The sequence below is a fragment of the Phoxinus phoxinus genome (assembly GCF_949152265.1).
Source record: "Phoxinus phoxinus genome assembly, chromosome: 1".
Lineage (NCBI taxonomy): Eukaryota > Metazoa > Chordata > Actinopteri > Cypriniformes > Leuciscidae > Phoxinus > Phoxinus phoxinus.
Window position 1 is genome coordinate 16,912,039 of NC_136876.1, and position 14,113 is coordinate 16,926,151.

The 14,113-nt window shown below is 37.3% G+C and overlaps 1 protein-coding gene across 1 annotated transcript in view; it reads right to left on the minus strand.

Moving 5' to 3' along the window:
- LOC307008855 (butyrophilin subfamily 1 member A1-like) overlaps window positions 1-14,113 on the minus strand; it is a 66,592-nt gene that overhangs the window by 856 nt on the left and 51,623 nt on the right. The gene's annotated exons all lie outside the window — the stretch shown is intronic.

The window sequence follows — 14,113 nt, forward strand, 5'->3', positions numbered from 1 at the left end:
TTAATACACTTCATTCATTTGTCTGAACAGACAAGAGAGCTTCGTCTCTTCCTCACATTCCACACAAACTTCAACACGTAATATGACACCAACATGGTGTCCGCACGGCAAGGAACACCCGTAACCGGACACCCACGTGCTTCCAAGGAGAAGCACACACACACACACATAACGTTTCCTTAAACGAATCATATTTAAAACATTACCAAATGTATTCTGTGTTGCCATTTATATGTCATGACAGGTTTGGGATTTAATGTAAGTTTTAATGTGTATTAATTAGGGCTGAACGATTAATTGCATTTGCGATAATATCGCGATATGATGAAACGCGATTTTGTAATCGCAGAAGCTGCGATTACTCTCTGGTCACGTGACACGCGATAGTAAAGTAATCTGCACCGCAGATGAAGCATCAACTTGGCACGCTACGCATAGGCCTGGCATAGGCTACAGGAAAGAACAGTTTGTTTAATTTATGTGATTGTGTTATAGATTCTCTTCAACGATTCTGTATGGATTCAGATAATTTCAGAATCGAGTCTGAGCTTTAAACACAGATGCGTGATGACGCTGCGTGTGCTTTATACACAATATTCTGCTTGCTTCTAATTCCTCTGTCACACACACACATTCGAACCTTCCGAAAAATAGTCTTTCATAGCCTACAGTTCGGAAAAGTTGAAGCGAATTGTTGGACAAGCGGGCTTCATTGCACTGACTAGAAGATCATATGGCACTCGCTGTGAAATATGCGCGCTTGATTTTACTCTAGTAGTGCGCGGTCCCGCCCGCCGGTATTTTCCTTACAAATGCTCTATAAAGGCATCATATGTCTTTAGGAATGCAGTTGACTTATATATTAAAAATAAAAATATGAAAACCATCGACAGAAGCTGCTTTCAATTTCAAATACTCACGCCCGCTTTGTGAAGAGCGCTCTCACATGCGGCTGTGAGCGACTCTGTCTACGTGGTTAAATATAGCCTATTTGCATCCCAAAATGCGTTAAGACGCGAAATTAATGTAAACAGTCAGTTATGTCTTAAGTTATTAAACAGACAGGACAAACCACATCATATATTTCAAAAGAGATCTGTGCATAAGTGTGAAGCAGCTTATCGTATCTAAACTGAGAAAGAAAAATCACTTAATCACAGCTCTTGAATGGAAAACATTCAGACTACTCTTAAATACTGAAAGCAATCTTTGTTTATTGCTTGTAATGTTTTTTCCCCTCTTTGTTATTGATAACTTTTATGTTTTGAAGCTATTCGTTTATATAGCCTATTTAAAATTCTTAACATGTAATTGTATTAATTTATTTGTTTAATGTGTAATTATTTTTAAAAGTAGCCTACTTATAATTACATATGTCATTAAATAAATATTAAAAGTTTTATTTATAAGATTAATTAATAAATAAAAAGGTCTGTGATTTTTGCTGTTCTATGGTCACACGTGACCATTCTCTCTTTCTCTCATTCTCTCTCTACAACCTCAGCGCGTGCTTCGGCGCGCGCGCCCCCCCATTCTCTCTCTCTCTCTCCAACTCTCACTCTCTCATCATCTGTTAACCGTTTTGTCTTGTTTGTTAACTGTAAGTAAATGTACATAGACATATAAATTGTGTATCTTGTGTAGTAGCCTATATTCTGTAGTTTTGCATTTATTAAAACAATATATTCAACTGTTTCCGTGAAAATGCTTGTAAAACGAGTCAATGAGATTCAAAGATCCAAGAGCTGCCAGAGCTCTTATTATTTACTAGTTTTAATTTTATAAACACAGGAAAATTAAGGTTCACGGCCAGAAAGTTAATATTTCTTGGAGTTTATAAGAAAGGATGACTTTATTGAGAAATTGATAGTTTAATCTTACGGTCGTTGCTGGACAACACCGATTTGATGATTACATAATTTCCCTTAAAGATTATCTCATAATCGATCTGAAATAAGACAATTGATGTATGAATGAGGAATTATAATTCGTTGTGATTGATTATTCATATATTCATATAGTCTATCTTCAATTTCGATAATTTAATGTAACTGTAATATGCAATATATTAATCATATTCATGATTAGTTATTAAAATTCCCTATAGATCATTTGAGCTAATTCATACGGACCCAGAGTCCGAAGCATATACGCTACAACAACGACGCCATCAAGCTAGTTTGTAGTGAAACACTCAGACATCAACAATCAGCGTATGAATCTCAACAATGGTGACACTCAACTAAATATTCAGATAATCAGATCTGGACATCACAATAAAGCTTCTAAATGTCACAACAAAACAACAGCAAAAAATAAAAGCAAATATTTAGGGTTAAACAAAATATTGGACAATAGTAGGACAATTATGCAGTATGCATTGCTGCATGGCATTTTTGATTGTAACCATTGTTGAGATTCATACGCTGGTTGTTGATGTCTGTGTGTTTCACTATAGACTAAATTGTCATGCTCATTGCTGTCAAAATATTTTTGCTGCAGAACTGTTGGAACAAGGACTGTATCAGAAATGTATTTAAAGTTCAATACAATTGTTAGCTTTGATTCGATTCAAATTACATCTGAAAATCCTGTTATTTCATAATGATTAAAAATCCATCAAAAGTATCATCACCTGATCTCATTTCACTTCAGCTTTCTTTGCTGCTGCAAATGTGCTTTAAACATACACTGCCACAGCAGCTAATATATATATAAGTTTGAATAAGAGTTAAGACCCAAACTAATGGACACACTAATCACTGTTATGGTGACTTCAAATGAAACACATTAGAGTTAAACCTCTGTTAATTCTCAATAAAAGGACCAGTTCTGGTTTATTTCTTTGCTCTTGGCTGACATGTGGCATTGCTATGGCCTGCTTGTGGCCCAGATCTGGCAAGCAGGAGCGGTTATTCCACGCTGCATGTGGGCCAGATCATCTTTCCATGTGTGCCAGATGTGGGCCAGATCTGGCCCTGATTAGCGACAGACAGTAAAAAAAACAACAACAACGGCACAGTGACAGAATCTATCGGGCATGCTCTCACAAGTGGCGCTTCTTCTTCCTTGTTTTTTTTCTGCACATTAGGCACGCTTTAATGCACTGCTGCCACTCACTGGTTTAGTAACCCCCCCTTTCTGGTCAATGCATCCCTGCCTCTGCTTAATTATTTTTATCCCCGGTGGGGATAAATGTATCCTCCCCTCAAAGTGATCATAGTGCTACTACACTAGTGGCGAGACGGATCACAAAACTTATCAGGGATCCGTGGTTTGATTAATCAATTTTATTTTAAAATGATTACTCACGGCGGTGATCCACTTTTCCGTGCTACACTTCTGTCGCGCTGCACTCCACTATATATAATGTAAAGACACGTTACGGTAGACGCAAGCATCATTCGCGCGTCCGGTAGACGCTAGCCTCATTCGCGTGTCCAGTTACCGCGAATGAGGCGAATTGCTAACACAGATAATGTATTTTCTATCATTTCACTGTAGCTCAGCATTGTGATGTAAAGTTAATGTTATTGCTAGGGATGGGAACTTAGAACCGGTTCTTCTTCAGAACCTGTGCCCATTGAATCGATTCCTTGGAACCGTTAGCATGCCTGCTTAACGATTCCGCTTATCGGTTGAGCTCGGTCAAATGTGACACGACGTTACACACGTGTTGCGTTGTTTTGGTTCAGAATATAGCAAACACTATGAGAAAACATGGCATCGAGGCAGAAGCGCTCTGACCGTGTCCTAACTACATGCGACGCGACGGTGCGACACGTGATAAAAAGTATAATTTTCCATGTTAATCAAAGTTTAACCAGCCGCAACACGCAACGATTCTATTTGAAACGGATCCTATTTTACTGCGACGTCGCGCTGGAACAACAATCTCAAAGTGTGGCAATGATAATAGGTACTATTTATGTGCTTTATTTAATGTTAAAAGCGTGTATAATGTGACTGAATATAATTTAGTGCTCCCAGCTTTTTAGCCGTAAAAAAAGCAATGGCTAAGTCACATCAGATCTTGAAATTAAACAAATGGAAACAAAAACATTCAAAATGTGAAGAAAACCTGTGTATTATTTGACAAAGTTTGTTTTAGTAACTCAATAGCCTAATCCAAATGAGCACTGTTAATATTCCAAAAGGCACAAGCTCTTCCGTAACTGTTTTCAGTCTGTGTTTTTTAGTTTTTATGGCACATAAATGGGAGTTTTATTTTTATTTTTTGTCCGGACCAATGAATGTGAAAATGTCTTTTTTGTCAAGTAAATGCTCTAAAAACAGGTGCTACCGCATTGGCTGTTGTCTGGCTATTTAAATCTAGCGGGTCTAGTGTCTCGTGTCGCAAATACAATGACGCTGAAGTGACGATTCTGTCTGACCAATCAGTGATCTGCAGTGTTTTCACGTCACATTATAGTATCGGTACGGTACGCTTGGAACCTCAACAGAGGTGGTACCATTTAAAGCGAGCCGAAGCGAGCCGTGCCGTACCGTATCATGCAGTAGAAATGCGCCATAAGTGAGCCGTACCGAACCGAGCCGTACCGTAACATGCAGTGGAAAAGCGCCAAAGCGTGCCGTGCCGAACCGTACCGTACCATGTAGTGGAAAAGCGCCAAAGCGTGCCGTGCCGTTCCGAACCGTACCGTACCATGCAGTGGAAAAGCGTCATTTGATTCAATACACATTATTGCAAGTATTATTAGTTGGACTTTATTTATGTCATACATCTACACACGGTCTTAGATGGAAGTTTAGATGGTAATGTTTTATGGAATGTTTTGTGATCACCATTATGGTGATCAGTGTTTGCTTTAGTTGGTCTCTTTAATATTAGTGTCTTTTCTCTGGCTGCACGGACTCTGTGTGTATAAAGCATAATTATTGTGGCAAGAGAAACTACGACCTTGGCTGCGTTTCCCTTAAGCATTTACTTAATGCAAGTGTTCTGAGACAGGCTTAAGGTGGTTTTGTGAAATGAAGCCCAGGATATGATGTTAATGTTTAAATGATGAAATTACATTCCTGTAGTGTCCTGATTCTGTACCAGCGTTATAAAATGACTATACAAATGTTCTGTTCATATTCTTTAGTAGCTAATTCCAGTAGTGCAGTAATAATCTGAAGGTTTTAGAATCACACACAGACATCAATAATCTACATATGAATCTCAACAATGGTGACATTCACACAACTGTTTCATGTTGCAGTGCATGATGGGAGCAACCAATCAAAATGCATCCATGGCTCCCATCATGCATGGCAGCATAAATAAATTGTGCAGCTGAATTGTCCTGTAATTTTCATTGTTTTTTTCCTTTTATTATGTTATTGTTTTGTTATGTTCAGAGTTGATCAATTTGTCACTAGAGAGAATAACTAATAGCAATAAATTGTAAAGGGTCAAGAGCCCAACTTAAGCAAACACTGACCACCATAATGGTACCTTGAAACAAAAAAATTCATTAAACATTTTGAACAGAAATAAAGAAATAAACATACACAGAAATAAAGTCAAACTGGTAATAATAAGTGCAATATGGTGTAATGGCTTAAAGTCAGTTGTAGTTCTTGTGTTTCTATTTTTTTCTGTTCTTGTTGTTTCTCTTTCCATCAATGATTATGCTTATTAACATCAGGTGTCACCACTAATGGTCAATCATCACTTAATTATCTCATTAACTTTAACACTGCTTCAGTATTCATTTTAACACCCTGTAGTGTGGACCTGTATACTGAGGAATGTTAATTTAACACTGGGGATTTTGATGAGGCTGCCGTAGGTACCATGGTTATATCTGAGGTACTAGGGTATTGTAGCAACATTGACTATGACATCTGGTCAAATTAGTGAATCGTGATTCACTAATACACTTCATTCGTTGTGTGACCAGACGAGAGCGTTGTCTCTTTCGTCCATTCCAACACACACACACACAAAGAGACACGTAATGTGACACCCCCACATTCCTCACGCCAAGACACCCACATGTCCTCACACAAAGGACTGCTACCATAGTCACTCTTAAATGTAATAAAAAAATCCCTTTTTGTGTTAAGATGTGTTTATAAACCATAGGAAAGCATATATGTCCTAGTGTAACATTAATCGAACTTTAAATGTCTATACTAATGCATAATATAATAATCAAACGTTGTATTCCTAACCGTAACCTGATGTGTTTCATATCATTTTAAATCTTGAGACCTAACGGAGTCGAATTCTGATAGCAGAATGCAGTAATGTACATTGTTTTACACATTTCATATTTCTGGGGCCGAAAAGTTTTAAGTCAAACGCTTTGGTAATCCGAACCAGAGGGATGTTCCCAGCAAACAAAGAAAGATTCCCGCTTCCACATCTCGGCAGATTATTGGCCACGCGCGCAAAAGAAGGCGTGACCCACACATTCTTTAAAGAGCCAAGCCCCTCCTCAAAATCTCTGCTCTGCTCTTCCTGCCTTCATCGCTGCTTCAGCATGTGAAATCTTCGGACCTGAACTCCTTCAGGAGTTCCCTCCCTTTTATTTTCTTTATAAAGTTTCTTTTGTTTAATTTTCAAATTCTCCTTGGTTCGCCTTCACCTAAGAGTGAACGAATTTAGCGTGAATTATCCCTTCAGCAACTTCACTTTCAAGAAGCCTTCAAAACTCCCGCGACCAACGCGCCCCGGAGCCACGAGAGCACGCGCCCTGTCCGGGGCTCCACGAGAGAACGCGCCTCAGCACGAGAACGCGCGCTCCTCTCAGACTCACACAAAGAACTGTGCAAGTATCATAACTCTAACGAGTTTTTAATGTTTTAAGGTTCGATGCATTTTGTTGGCTCTCTCAAAGGTCTGTGATTTTGCTATTCTATGATCATTCGTGATTTATTTCTCTCTCTGTTCCGCATTCAAATCGAGCGCGCGCCCCTGCCCTCGATCTCATTCGCTCTCTCTTATTCTCTCTTTCGCACGACCAAAACCTCCGCAAAGCGCTCCCCGCGCGAGGTGTGCGTTTCTGCTCTAAATAGCACCAGCCTAAATCAGATCACTCTCTCTCTCTCTCTCTCTCTCTCTCTCTCTCTCTCTCTCCAACTCTCCCTCTCTCATCATCTGTTACCTGTTTTGTCTTGTTTGTTTAACTGTAAGTAAATGTACATAGACATATAAACCGTGTATCTTGTGTAGTACTTATATTCTATAGTTTTGCATTTATTAAAACATATATTCAAGACTGTGTCTGTGAAAATGCTTGTAAAAAAACACTGTCAATGAGATAGATCCAAGCGCTACCCGCGCTCATCATTTACTACATTAAGTAGTTTTAATTTTATAAACACAAGAAAATTAATGTTCACGGCCAGAAAGTCAATATTTCTTGGAGTTTGTAAGGGATAACTTTATTGAGAAATTGATAGTTTAATCTTACGGTCGTTGCTGGACAACACCGATTTGATGATTACATAATTTCCCTTAAAGATTATCTCATAATCGATCTGAAATAAGACTATTGATGTATGAATGAGGAATTATAATTCGTTGTGATTGATTATTCATATATTCATATAGTCTATCTTCAATTTCGATAATTTAATGTAACTGTAATATGCAATATATTAATCATATTCATGATTAGTTATTAAAATTCTCTATAGATCATTTGAGCTAATTCATACGGACCCAGAGTCCGAGGCATATACGCTACAGTTTATGGTGGAGAAAATTACGGGCAATCTCAAACTTTGTTTTTTATGAGCAATATCCAGTTCCAGTCTGTTTATATGGTTATTAATAATTTTTGTGCACATGTGTTATGAAATTATGAGATAAGTCGCAAACGCGAACTCACTCCTAACTGACCGAGGCAAAAAGCCGGAGTCAGTAACGTTACACTTTAACAAGTTGCTAAAATATGCCTAGACAATTTTAGCACTGTTAAATGCTATATACACTGCAGTATTTAATATTACAAATGTTAAGAGATGAAGAAATATCTCTGCAGTCGATACATTTCTAATATTTGTTGAAATCGCTGTGAACGAATAAGTCTCACGTGCATATTACCGGTATTAATAAATATGTTTCTAAGCGAGATTCCTTCCAAACATATTAGGCCTTGCATGCAAATGTCGTTATTGAATTCGTGGTTAACCCAGTGATATTCAGCAAAACGATAAAACTCCTGGTTAACATTGACTTAGCTAATCAATCGAAAACCTAATACATTTAAATCTGTGCTATTTGGATAAGTGTCTATGGGAGTAGCCCACAATTGTGTTTTGCAGCGAAGAAACCCTGCGTCACGCTCTTGTGCAGTATAGCACCCGAAAGATCTGCAGAGATCTTGTTCCTTTGTGATTTTTATTGCAGAAAATCAGCGCGTGACCGAGCTGAACGCTATGAGCTCTCGAGTCACATTTAAAATTGGTTGTAATTCCGCGGACTAAACACCAGAGGTCCTTTAGGTGTTTAAGTCTCAAAATACGCGCCCCAACGACGTCACCCTGCGTGAGCACCACCTCCCACTGACGTCAGCCTGCATGAGCGCAACTACGCCATCTCGTGGCCGTTTCAGATAAGGCTCTCGTACTGCTAAATTCAAGTGTTCTATGATGAATAGTGAATTAGCTTGTATAAATTCTCAATAATTATTTGCAATAATTATTTGCTCGTGCGAATATTATTTCGTGTTAGACAATTTTCCTGCTTTTGACTGGTACATTTACTTTGAGTTTGGTTCAAACAAGACTGGAATTAAAACTCAAATTAAATCCCAGCCCAGCAATTGAGAGCCCAGTTAGAGGGAAGTCCGCCACCTAGTGGCAACCACGCTAAGGCGGTTCATTCAACTCGCTTTCCTGTCTTCAATTCTGTGTGAATTGCTTTATTTCTGTTTTCCTCGTCTGATTATTTTATAATAATTACTGATACTTTAATGTATCCTAATTGTTATTCAATATCATTCTGATTTCTCAATTCCCTTACACGCTTATTTAAATTTGTAGTGGCAGTTTTTAATCTTTTATTTCTTATTTTGTTTTCTCAATGATAATATAGGAATGCCACGTGTTCTGTATTTGGAATTCTCCTGTTGTAACGTTGATACAGGGTGTGACACTGAGAGGACTCCGGGCTAGGGAGGGGTTGAGGCCACCATGGGGGGTCCTCAGTTCCTGCCCCCTGGGGTGGGTGTTTTAAAGAATGCTTTGATGAGAACATTATAAGACTCCAGAAAGAACACCTATCTTGGTCTCACTCTGCCTGCAGACTGGGCTGTTAGGGTTGGTGGGTTTTCACCCTCACCCTGCAGCTGGCCTGTGTGGCTAGACTGGCAACTATTCTGCAGAATAAATGTTTATTTTCTTTTAAATACAATTTGAATATCGACGTCTCTTTTGCCTGGGAATGCTGAGTTTGTTAAATATTGTTTTGCCACAACAAATTCGAGTTTAAACCAGATTTAAATTTGGATTTAAATTGTGTTTGGCTTTCAGCCACTGATATCCACTAGAAGGAAACAGCGCCAACGTGTGGCCTTGTGGATACTAAGTCGGTGCCACTCTTTTCCTCCCTTCACTCTTTTGAAGTGTGTACTTATTTCGTATTTCCCTTCTGATTATTTCATAATGATCACTGATACTTTAATGTTATCTGGATTATTATAAAATATCACTCTGATATTTTTTCTCATTTCTGCACAGGCTTATTTAAATTTGAATTTAAACCAGGTTGAATTTAATTTGAATGAGTTTGTCTGTTCAAACAGGTTGACCGCTGAGAGGAGGTACGCCCCTTTGTGGGACAAACCCACTACTGCGGCCTGTCTCTTCTTCTGGGGTCATCCTGTCTTTTCATTATTTTATTTTATTATTAATTTAAAAAAAAAAAAAAAAAATTCCAAAAAAAAAATTATTACGATTTTTTTTTTATTACATTTTTCTATCTCTCTTTTGGGTTAGGTTATTCTGATAATCACCAACATTATCATAATTCCCTTTTTGTTTTATCATTATTTCAAAGCCTTTGCCTTTACTTCTACATACATAATTACTAAACTTGGTTTAAACAAGAAAGCCTTAATTGACTTCAACTTTCACCTGTTTACCCCTACCTGAGGGACCCTCATTATGCTACCGTGTTAGTGTGGGGCTATTTTGAGCCTTGTTAGTGGTATTAACAAGTGATTTTTATTTGTCATTACTCTATGCCCAATATACTAGCGTTATACTAGCATTATAGGCTAAACTGTTTTAGAGATAAAACTATTTACATTCGATAATCATGAAAACAAATCTCAGATAACGATTGACTAGGTAACAATGTTTAATTAGACCAAAGGTTCATTTTGCGCTGGAGTTCTCCTTTAAGTTTAAAGTGGTTTGAAGTTTAAAGTTATATATATATATTGAGAAACCTCGGTTGCTAGGGTGTTTCTAGTAGGTTGCTATGGTGTTTTGGGTGGTTGCTAGGCAGTTGCTAAGGTATTTTAGGTGGTTGCTAGGGTGGTATGGGTGGTTGCTATGGTGTTGCTAAGGTCTTCTAATGTATTTTGGTTGGTTGCTATGGTGTCATGGGTGGTTGCTATGGTGTTCTAAGGTATTTTGGGTGGTTGCTAGAGTGTTTTGGGTGGTTGTTAGGCAGTTGCTTGGGTGTTCTGGGTGGTTGCTATGGTGTTGCTAGGTGGTTGCTAGGGTATTCTGGGTTGTTGCTTGGCAGATTCTAGGGTATTCTGGGTGGTTGCTACAGCAAAATCCCCAGTGTTAAATTAACACTGCTCAGTGTTTATATGAGTCCACACTCAGAGAGTGTTAAATGAACACTGAAGAGTGTTAAAGTTAATGAGATAATTAAGTGATCAATTGAGTTATGATTGAGCATTATTGAAGACATCTGATGTTAACAAGCAGATTCACGGAAGGCGAAAATTAATGTACAATGGTCACCATTATGGAGATCAGTGTTTAGTTTAGTTGGGCTCTTGACCCTTACATTTTAGCTTTAGATTTTGTTTGGCTGCTGTAATTCAGTTATAACAGCCAGATGAACAAGAAGAAAAGGTGATCTGATGGTGTTGGTTGTGTTTAAACATAATCAATAGTTGGCCTGAAGCACTGCACTCATTGAGAGCATAATTTCTAACTTAAGTTTACTTTATGGATTATAGCAGCACTGTCCTTACAGAGTTATAACTTTTTTAGCCTTTTCAATTAAAATCCAAATGATGAAATAAAATAATAAAAAAAACTTGTTAAAAATATTTCAGGTAAGCACACACAGATATCAATAATTAGCGTATGACTCTCAACAATGGTGACAAACAGATCACCTCTGAAAATAAGCTCATTATTTATTCATGCAGCAATGCATGATGGGAGCCATGAATGAGATTTGATTGGTGGCATCCATAATGCACTGCAAAATGCTTTATAATTGTCACCATTGTTGAGATTCACAGGCTGATTCTTGATGTATGTGTTTAAAAAAAAAAAAAAAAAAAATTATGTGATGAAGTTTTAAGAAAGTATTTGGATTACATCGTAAATTTTCAAGGACAGTGCTGCTATAATCAATAAAGTAAAATTAACTCAGTTATTTGGCTCTATATGAGTTCATTGATTCAGGTCAAATGATTGTGATATAATGATAATGTTAAAACACAATCAACACCAACATATCACCTTTTCTCTTTGTTCATGTTCTGTTGTAACTTGTGTACAGCAGCCAAACAAAATTTTAAGTTAATGATTTAAGGGTCATGAGCCCAACTAAAACACACACCGATCTCCATAATGGTGACATACCAATTACGATTTTCTCCTTCAGTGATTCTGCTTGTTATCATCAGGTGTCTTCAATAATGCTCAATCATAACTCAATTAAAGGGCACCTATTATGACATTTAAAATGTTCCTAATGTTGTTGTGGGAGTCCCCAACAACAGTTTTACATGCATGCAATGACAAAAAACACTTTTGTTTTCGTATAATATGCATTTATTTTTACCTGATTTGCTCACCGACTCCCAAATGAATCGTTCAACGACTCGTTTTTCAAACCCCTCCTTTGCGCGACGCTCATCTGCGTTGATTGGTCAGATGACCCAGCAGTGTTTACAGAGATAATACTTATTTTTAACACGGAGTGCAATGATGCTTTTATCAATTAAATTGTATTATAATAATGATTATAGTCCACTGCTTTATAGTTTGTAGTAAAAAACGAAAAATAAGATAAAGAATTTAATGTTATGTTAGCGAGCATAGCCCAGAGTTCATATTGTAAAAGCACAATCAGTCTTTGTTTGCGTTAGCCCGACGATGCATAAACATAACGTTTTTACAAAAAAAAAAATGCAGTTACGTTACTACGAGGTATTACTCTATTCTTTAGACAACTCCGAAAACAACGACAAACACTTCACATATCTCAATACAATTGTCATTGAAGACCTAGAAGCTAAACGGTGCTTACACAACAAACAAAATAATTATTAAGCATGCTACATAAAATATAAAAGCAAAAATTATTAATAACACTTACAGGTTGTGATACGGAGGAGGAAGCTGATGCAAATACACTTGGAACTGAACCTTCCTTCAATATCAGTCGGCTCGCGAATCCAAGTTTGATTGCATTTAAAAAGCAATCGTCTTCAAAATGGCGCGAACAAAGCACACGGCTCGGACTATACTTCTGTGGTATAGTTGTATATATGAATTGTAGCCACTTAGTCTTCAAATGCTCCTCCTTGGGCAGATGAAAAAAGTTTGCTTTTGAGCCGCACAGAACACAGCGTCTCGTCGCCCTGATGTTTTCCCTGCTGGCCTTGGAGCGCAATAAGTGGGCGTATCGTATTCAAATAACTTGACAAGTTGACGTCATCTAGTCAGAGAAAAAGCTTCGGTCTTCTAACGATTCATAAAAATGACTCAGAGTCGACTCTCACTTTTGAAAGACAATAACTTTATATACGGTGCACTTTCATATTTCAAACTTTGCAGGATGTTTTTGTTCACTTAGATCTATGTTACACACTACATGAAAGGTACATTTCAAAATTCCATAATAGGTGCCCTTTAATCACTTAATTATCTCATTAACTTTAACACTGCTTCAGTGTTCATTTAACACTCTCTGAGTGTGGACTTATATAAACACTGAGCAGTGTTAATTTAACACTGGGGATTTTGCTGTGTAGGGTGTTCTAATGTATTTTGGGTGGTTGCTAGGCGGTTGCTAGGGTGTTACTAGGGTGTTCTAATGTATTTTGGGTGGTTGCTAGGGTGTTAGGGTGTTCTAATGTATTTTGGGTGGTTGCTAGGCGGTTGCTAGGGTGTTACTAGGGTGTTCTAATGTATTTTGGGTGGTTGCTAGGGTGTTAGGGTGTTCTAATGTATTTTGGGTGGTTGCTAGGGTGTTATGGGTTAGTTAGTTTAAATTAGTTTCAAGTTTAAATTAGTTTCAAGTTTTAAAAACAAAGGTTGGGTTTTACTGTACTTACATTTATGTATATGGAATTTAGCAAATATGAAATTTATAATATAGTATTCTTTCCTTTTATTTGAGGGGATATTAGTAAAGTTGGGTCAATGTTGTTGAAAACATTTACTTGAATCAATGAACAGCATTTATTACAGATCATTAACTAAAAAAAGTTGTTTTAGGGTTTAGTTACCCTTTAACAAAAAAAAAAAAAGATTTACTGGGTAGTTCCTGTGTAATATTTTTAAGTTATTTCCTTGATTTTATTTAGCAAAAAATATTTGTTTGGTAAAGTCCAGATGCTTTTCCATAAACCTTTAACCAGTCTATTCCAGTAAACAAAAGTTGGTCCAGGTCACAATGTCTTTTTGAAATAAATAACACATAGTTTTATTAACATTTAAGACTCCGGGGGCAAAACTAAGTTTCCCAATTGCAGTATCTAATAAATCCGAGGAAGAAAGAGGAGCAATACTGGTTTGTTCTGGATAACGCAGAGACTCCTGTGGGAATCACATCCGGCAATAGAAAACTCTCGGTGTCACTGGAATTATGGAAATCTAGAAACTCAGAATAAAACATTCCTTCTTGATTTAGTAATTGATTTACTCGTATTATACCGGCTGAAAACCA